This window comes from Tamandua tetradactyla, chromosome 14 (genome assembly GCF_023851605.1).
Source record: "Tamandua tetradactyla isolate mTamTet1 chromosome 14, mTamTet1.pri, whole genome shotgun sequence".
Taxonomy (NCBI): Eukaryota; Metazoa; Chordata; class Mammalia; order Pilosa; family Myrmecophagidae; genus Tamandua; species Tamandua tetradactyla.
This window is the reverse complement of record NC_135340.1, coordinates 25,984,444-25,992,766: the sequence shown is the minus strand read 5'-3', so window position 1 is coordinate 25,992,766 and position 8,323 is coordinate 25,984,444. Positions and strand designations below refer to the sequence as shown.

General features: G+C 34.0%; 1 non-coding gene across 1 annotated transcript; it reads left to right on the top strand.

The window, feature by feature from the left end:
- The first annotated feature begins 7,314 nt into the window (after positions 1-7,314).
- LOC143656597 (U6 spliceosomal RNA) lies at positions 7,315-7,421 on the top strand. Its single transcript, XR_013162514.1, has one exon. It is a non-coding gene; the product is annotated as a U6 spliceosomal RNA (small nuclear RNA).
- Positions 7,422-8,323: the final 902 nt, after the last annotated feature.

Below are 8,323 nucleotides of genomic sequence, written 5' to 3'. Positions count from 1 at the left end.
TGGGGCTTGCCCCTATGAAACTTATTCCTGCAAAGGATAGGAAAAACCTACTGACAATTATGCCTAAGAGTCACCCTTAGAAAAATCTCTTTTGTTGCTCAGATGTAGGCTCTCTCTAAGCCAACTCAGCAAGTGAATTCACTGCCCTCCCTCCTACAGGGGACATGACTCCCAGGGGTATAAATCTTCTTGGCAATATGGGACAGAACTCCCGGATTCCCCAGGGACCTGCCATCATGTGACTGAAAGAGCTTTCTTGACCAAAAGGGGGAAGAGAGAAATGAGACAAAATAAAGTTTCAGTGATTGAAAGATTTCAGAGCCAAGAGGTTATCCTGGAGGTTATTCTTATGCATTATGTAGATATCCCTTTTTAGTTTATGGTGTATTGCAGTGGCTGGAGGGAAGTACCTGAAACTGTTGAGCTGTGTTCCAGCAGCCTTGATTCTTAAGACAATTGTATAATGATATAATTTTTACAATGTGACTGTGTGATTGTGAAAACCTTGTGTCTGATGCTCCTTTTATCCAATGTATGAACAGATGAGTACAAAATGTATATAGGGATAAAAATAAATAAATAATAGGGGCGATAGGGGTAAAATAAATTGGGTACAAGGTAATGCTAGTAGTCAGTGAGAGGGAGGGGTAAGTGGTATGGTGCATATGAGCTTTTCTTTTTTCTTTTTATTTCTTTTTCTGGAGTGATGTAAATGTTCTAAAAGTGATCATAGTGGTGAATACACAACCATGTGATGATTTTGATCCACTGATTGTACACCATGTATGGACTGTATGTGTGTGAAAACTTGTCAGTAAAAATATCGTTTTAAATAGATCTGATTCAAGAGGTGTTTTATCTCATTACATTTCTACACTAAGTTCATTTGTGGAATTTGGTCTAATCTAAGGATTGGTAAACAATCGCTAAGGGATCAAATCTACCCCATTGCATGTTTTATGTAAATAAAGTATTATCTGGTTTCAGAAATGCCCATTCATTTATATGGCTACAGTTGATTTTGAGGTATAATGGCAGAATTAAATAGCTGCAATAGAAACTATACTGTCTCCCAACCCTAAAATGTTTGCTATCTAGCACTTTACAAATGAAGTTTTCCAACCCCTGGTCTAAAACAAAAAAAGTAAAGCATTGCAAAATTTTTAATAAATGTCTAGGTATAATCTATGACAATAATAGAATGATAAACTAAAAAAAAAAAATAAAGGTATGCTGGTATAAGGTTCTTATACTATACATGAAGTGTTCTAATATTATTTAAAAGCAGTCTGTAATAAGTTAAAAGTACATGTTGTGAACTCCAGAACAGCTATTAAAAACTATAATTAAAGTATAACTAATAAGCCAAAATTGGAGTGTGGTGGGGGTAAATAAGTAATCCAAAAAGTGCAAAAATGTATGGGGGAAAAGGACCAAAAAAGAAAACAGGTTTATGAAAAAAAAATTAGCAAGTAGAAGGAGATTTAAATCCAACTTTTCAATAGTTACATTAAATCTTTAAATATTTACCCAAAGCAAAAGAAAGCAATTGTTAGATTGCGTTTTTTTAAAAAAGCAAGACCTATCTATCAGCTGCCGAAAAAAAAAACACACTTTAAATATAATGATGGATTAAAGGTAAAGATTATATGTATCATGCAAACATTAATCAAAAGATGCTGGAGAGGCGACATCATATTGGAAAATATAGGCTTCAGAACAAAGAATATTATGAAGAATAGAGACATTACATAATGATAAAGTGGTTACTTCATAAAAAAATTGTAATAAACCTAGCTGTACACCTAACAACTGAGCTTCAGTATACATTTTTAAAGGCTTTTAGAACTAAAAGAAGAAATATAAAAATTCACAAATATGGTAAAAGACATCAACACTCCTCTCAGTGATTGATAGGACAAACAGACAGAAAAACAATGACAATACAGAAGACCTGAACACTGATAGCAAAAAACTTGGTCTTCATGACAGGTATAGGGCATTTGATAGAATTAAAAGCAAAACACACATTATTTTCAAGTCCATGTGGAACAATTGCTAAGATAGACAATATCTTGGGCCATAAAGCAAATCTTAAAAATATTTAAAGAACTGAAAATGCATTGTTTTTTTGGTTTCCTGGCTTCTAACACAAATACCACACAATGGGTATGCGTAAACAAAGGAGATTTATTGGCTCACGGTTTTGAAGCTAGAAGTCCAAAATTAAGACATCAGCTAAGCAATGCATTCTCCCTGAAAACTGTTTTTGGTCTGGGACTGTCTGCCAGCAAACCTTGTGTCACTGGCTTTTCTTTCACATGACAAAGCACATGGTGATGTCTTCTTTTCTCTTCCAGATTCTGTTCATTTCCAACTTCTGGCTCCTCCCATGGCTTCTTCACTATTTCTTATTTTCTTCTACTTGTTACCAGATTAAGACCCAACCTCATTCAGAGAGACTACACCTAAATTTAAAATATCTTCAAGACTTCCTATTTACCATGGGCTCACACCCAGAAGAATGCAGATTGAAAGAAAGGATATGTCTATATTTGGGGTACGTAACTCAAATATTCAAAATATCTCTATATACCCTAAAATTAAACCAGAGGACCATAATAAAGATAGCTTTCAAAAATTGTTGGTTTGTATGGGTTAGTGTGGTACCCCAATGATCCCAGAGTAATTTGGGCAGAGAAATAAAAAAGTATATGTCAAGTCCCCTTGGGGAACTAGGGAGAAAGGTTGAAACATTTAACTTCCCCATCTGAGGAATTCCTGATATCCTCACAAGCAGTGGGGACATTCAATTCAATGGGCTGAGCCCTTGATCTTGGGGCTTGCCCTTATGAAACATTCCTACAGAGGAGAAGCTAAGCCTACGTATAACTATTCCCAAGAGTTACCCCCAGGAAACTCTTGTGGCTCCCAGATGTGGCCTCTCTCTCTAAGCCAACTCGGCAGGTGAATTCACAGACCTCCCACCATATAGGACATGACTTCCAGGAGTGTAAATCTCCCTGCCAATGTGGGACATGACTCCTGGGATAAGCCAGGACCATGCATCATGAGACTGAGAGAGCCTTCTTGACCAAAATGGGGAAGAGAGAAATGAGATAAAGTAAAGTTTTAGCAGCTGAGAGATTTCATGAGAAGTTATCCTGGAAGTTATTCTTATTCATTATAGAGATATCCCTTTTTTTTGTTTGTAATATATTGGAATGACTAGAGGGAAATACCTGAAGCTGTTGAACTGCATTACAGAAGCCTTGATTCTTGAAGACGAGTGTATAACTATATAGCTGTGATCATATTAAAAATAAATAAGTAAATAAATAAATAAATAAATAAATGGTGGGGATAAGGAGTAAAACATAATAATTGGGTAGACTGCAATACTAGTGGTCAATGAGAGGAAGATGGAAGGGTCTGGGATGTAAGGTTATTTTCTTTTTTCTTTTTATTTATTTTTTCTGGAGTGATGCAAATGTCCCCAAAATGATCACGGTCGTATATATACAACTATGTGATGATATTGTGAGCCATTGATGGTATATTTTGGATAGACGGTGTATGCGTGAAGTTATCACAATAAAGATATGTTTTAACAAATCAACAAATATTTGAAAATTAAACATTTCTAAATAATCTATGAAAAATCATAAAGAAAATATTTTGAATTTAATGGAAATGAAAACTTGACATATTGACATTTGTGAGATGAAGCTGAAACAGTGCTTAGAGGAAAATTTATAGCATAAGATGTTCATAATTAGAAAGGAAGAAATCTCAAATCAGTAATTAGTCACCACCTATAAAAACAATAAAAGAGCAAATTAAATTCATAGCAATAAGAAAAATGTAATAAAGATAAGAGTAGAAATCATTAAAATAGATATAGAAAAACAACAGAGAGGGCGGGCCGCGGTGGCTCAGCGGGCAAAGTGCTTGCCTGCCATGCCGGAGGACCTCGGTTCGATTCCCGGCCCCAGCCCATGTAAAAAACAAACAAACAAACAAAATACAATAAAACAAGAAAATGTTTAAAGATGTTTCCCTTTCTTCCTCCCTTCCTTCCTTCCATCCTTCCTTCCTTCTCTCTGTCTTTCCTTCCCTTCCTCCCTCTCTCTTTAAAAAAAAAAAAAAAAAAAAAAAGAAAAACAACAGAGAAATGTGAACCAAAAAGCTGATTCCTTGAAAATATCAATAAAATTGATAAAAAAACCCAGCCAGGCCTATTGAGAACAGGATAGAGAGGCACAAATTATCAATGTCAGCAATGAAGGAGGCAATATTACTACAGATTTTACAGACATTGAAAGAATAAGGGAATATTGTGAACAATGTTCTGCCAATAAATTTGATAACACAGAAGAAATCAACAAGTCTCTTGAAAGACATAAATTACACAAAAGGATGCATATGCTATGATTCCATTTACATGACAAAGGCAATATCTTATCCCTTATCAGAAGATATGGGAGTGGATAAGCTACAGGGAAATGGTTGGCTGCAAAAGGGCACAGGAGACCCTTTGGAGGTAATGGAAATAGTCTATATTGATTGTGATGGTGGTTACATGACTGCAGAGACAAAATTATCAAGCTGTACACTTGAAAATGGTGGCTTTTAAAAAAAGATTGAAGAAAAGGTACTGTCATGTCTAAATGTGATACTGAGAACTTTGGAACCCATCCTGCAACCCTAATAGGAAACTTAGAAAATTCCTGATATCCCAAAATGATAGAACAATATGACAGGGAGAGCCTGGATGTTTGATGATATTAATACAATTTAACTAACTAACCTGCAGAGCTACTCTCCAAAGAGTCCTTACTTTATGTCATAGAAATTATCCTCACTCAAAAAATAAGTAATATAATTAATATTAAAAAGTACATATTAAGATGGTTTATGCACAAATTATTTTACTGTCATGATTTGAAGGAAGAACAAATATTTCACATATATACAAGCATACATAAGTAAAAACTATTGTGTCATGACTATGTATTTTTGCCCTCTCCTTCTCTACTCATTTTAATTTCTAAAAAGGTATATTTCAAACAATCAAAGTTAATTTATGGATTACTTCAGTTTAAAAATTAGTTCAAGGTCTTATAGATAATTATGGATCCTGGCATTATATTTTAGATTGATATTAAAGAATACAATAATTGTGGATGTTAGAAATTCACCAGATAAATAAAACTGTAAAATTTTAATCTGATGAACCAAGTAGAATAATATTGAGGATTCATATCATTTACAGCATTGTTTGATGTTTAAAAGGGCTAATTCTTTAAATGAAGAAAAATGTTTGTGTAAATTATTTTGGATGAAACACATATTTGCATTATTTTTATTTCTTTCTTGTATGCACAGAGGTTTGAATGTTTTGTGTAAGTAATAATCATTTATCGAACTCAAAGGAAAGTACAAAGAATTTGAGAAGTTTAAAATAATTTTTAAAAATATTTTCATTGAGAAATTTTTACACACATACAGTCCAACCCATATTATACCATTAATGGCTCACAATATCATCACATAGTTGTATATTCATCACCATGATCTTTTTAGAGTATTTGCATCACTCCAGAAAAATTAATAAAAGGAAAGCCACATACATCCCATACCCTTTACACCTCCTTCTTATTGACCACTGGTATTGCAATCTACACAATTTTTTACCCTTATCTCCCCCTATTATTTATTTATTTTTTATCCTTATTTTTTTAATCATCTGTCTATACCCTGGATAAAAGGAATATCAAACACAAGGTTCTCACAATCACGTGGTCACATCATAAAAGCTATATCGGTATATAATTGTCTTAAAGAATCAAGGCTGTTGGAACACAGCTCAACAGTTTCAGGTACTTCCCTCTAGCCCCTCGAATACACCATAAACTAAAAAGGGATATTTATATAATGCATAAGAATAACCTCCATGATAACTTCTCAACTCTAAAAATAATTTTGTTTTAATAAAAGCAAGTCTTGCATAGAATGAAATGCTATGATCACATTATATCCCACACTGTGATAAAATTATAGAAATGTATATATTTTGAACTCTGAGCTTAATAAACTAAACAATTTTATTTCCTCTAATTCTTCCTTTACCAGGCTCATCATCTTCTGAATCTTAATTCTTTGTGATTTTCCTTAAATATGTTAATTTTGAGAGTCAAAGGGAATACGAACATAATTTGAACATTTTAAACACCTTTCCTGAAAATCCGATTACCTAATCTACTAATAAACATGAGTGATTGAATTCTGCTTTCTAGGTCCTGTTCACTCATGTTCTTATAGGGATCCTCATGTTTATCAAAATAGCCAATAATAGTAAAGCAAGGGGTAGAACATAAAGAAAAGAAGTAGGAGCCTATTAACAACATGTGATTCCCTGAACAACCAACGATGTCCAACCTCATGGAAGTAATCACACTGATGTGCATGAGGAATGTTTCAAATGCATTCAATCTCATGAATATTAATTGTTTAACATTATCTTAAGTGAAATTTAAATAGGTATTTAAGTAGAATATTTTTCTTGTTTTATTGCTCTGATTTTGGATGAAACGAAAGGAACAAAAAAAAATCCAGACCCCCTAATTTCATTAAATTCTTCAGTAAAGTATCAAAAACAACTTAGCATCTCTGAAAATATGCTGTGAAAAAATAAAGCATCATTCAATTTTGTAAGAGAAGTTGCTGAAAGATAAATTAGAGTCAAGTTTGCAGATTCTAGCATTTTATTCAGAGCAACAAAAGTTTTGCTGCAGAAAGGATGCCCATCACTTACAAAAGCAGCAGCAGTGAAGTGTTGGCAACTGGTTTTCATATATACATAAAGAAAGAAGTTTGTCCGAGTCCTGTTGATTGGATGGGGGGTTGTCCTTATAGGGGTGAGTTTAGGGCAAGTGGAGATTTATTTAGTATTAGACCAGGTGTAGCTAACTAAGGAGTTAGACTACATCAGTGCATCAGGAGGAAATTAAGTAGGATTGGGTTTGGGCATTGCAACTTGTGTTGATTCTGAGAAAACCCAGGAGCTCTTTTTGATTATCACAGTGGAAGGAAATGTTATCTTTGAAAGGGACATCGAATTTTTTTTAAGATATTTTAAATCTCTGTTTTGAATCAAATAAGACTGAGCTCTGAAAACCTTAGTATTCTTTCTGTGTCAATGATTTATTTAAAGATGAGAACAATAATGGTAAAAGCAATAACAATATATATTTTTGATAGTCATTCAAAGAATTGCTTGAAACATAATATGGGATAAATATCACTATCTTCATGCTCGCTTTGGCAGCACATATACCAAAATTGGAACAATACAGAGAAGATGACCATGGCCCCCGCACAAGGATGACATGCCAATTCGTGAAGCATGCCATATTTTTTTAAATAAAATGAAAAAAAATCGCTATCTTCATTGTATTTTTTTGTAACAGAATAAAAGTATACAAATACAGAGGAAAGGTCTTAGAGAATAAAACAACAGAGAAGTCTATATTTCTCAAATGACAATTTTCACTTTTAAATGTGCATCCTATACTTTTCCAAAAATCTACGATTCTCATCTGAAAACTTTTCAAAAACTCTGTTGTGAATGTTTCCCATTATCCCTATGTCTTATTTACTAAATAATTTTTAAAATCTCAATGTATGAGAAACTGACACAAAAACTAATGGAAGTCTTCCTTTTCATTTTTCTTTCTTCCTTCCTGAATAATTTGGTACAAAAGCCATTAGGTGAGGCTGAGTGAAGTTGTCATCCATATGGCCGAGCACAGATGTCAAAGAATTGAAAGTGATGTGTGTTGTTTCAGTTTGGTAAAGCTGCTGGAATGCAACATACCAGAAAGGGATTGTCTTTTTGATGGGGATTTATTAACTTAGAATTTATAGTTCTGAGGCCATGAAAATGTCCCAATTAACGCATCAACAAGATTATATCAGGACTCTGAAGACAAGCTGCTGGCATCTGGGATGCCTCTGTCACCTGGGAAGACCCATGTCCAGCATCTGCTCCTGGGTTTCATTGTTTTCAGCTTCTGGTTCCAGCAGCTTCCTCTGCGGGTCCTCTCTTTGCTTTTCTGGGGCTTTTCTCTCTAAGCGTTCTTGATCTTTATCTTCTTATAAAGGATCAAGACCCACTTTGAATGGAGAAAGTACATCTCAGTTGCAGTAACTTAATCAAAAAGTCCTACCCACAATAGGTCTGTACCCACAGGAATGGATTAAAAGGACATGGTCCTTTCTGGGATATAGAACAGCTTCAAACCATAAGCATAGCTGCTCG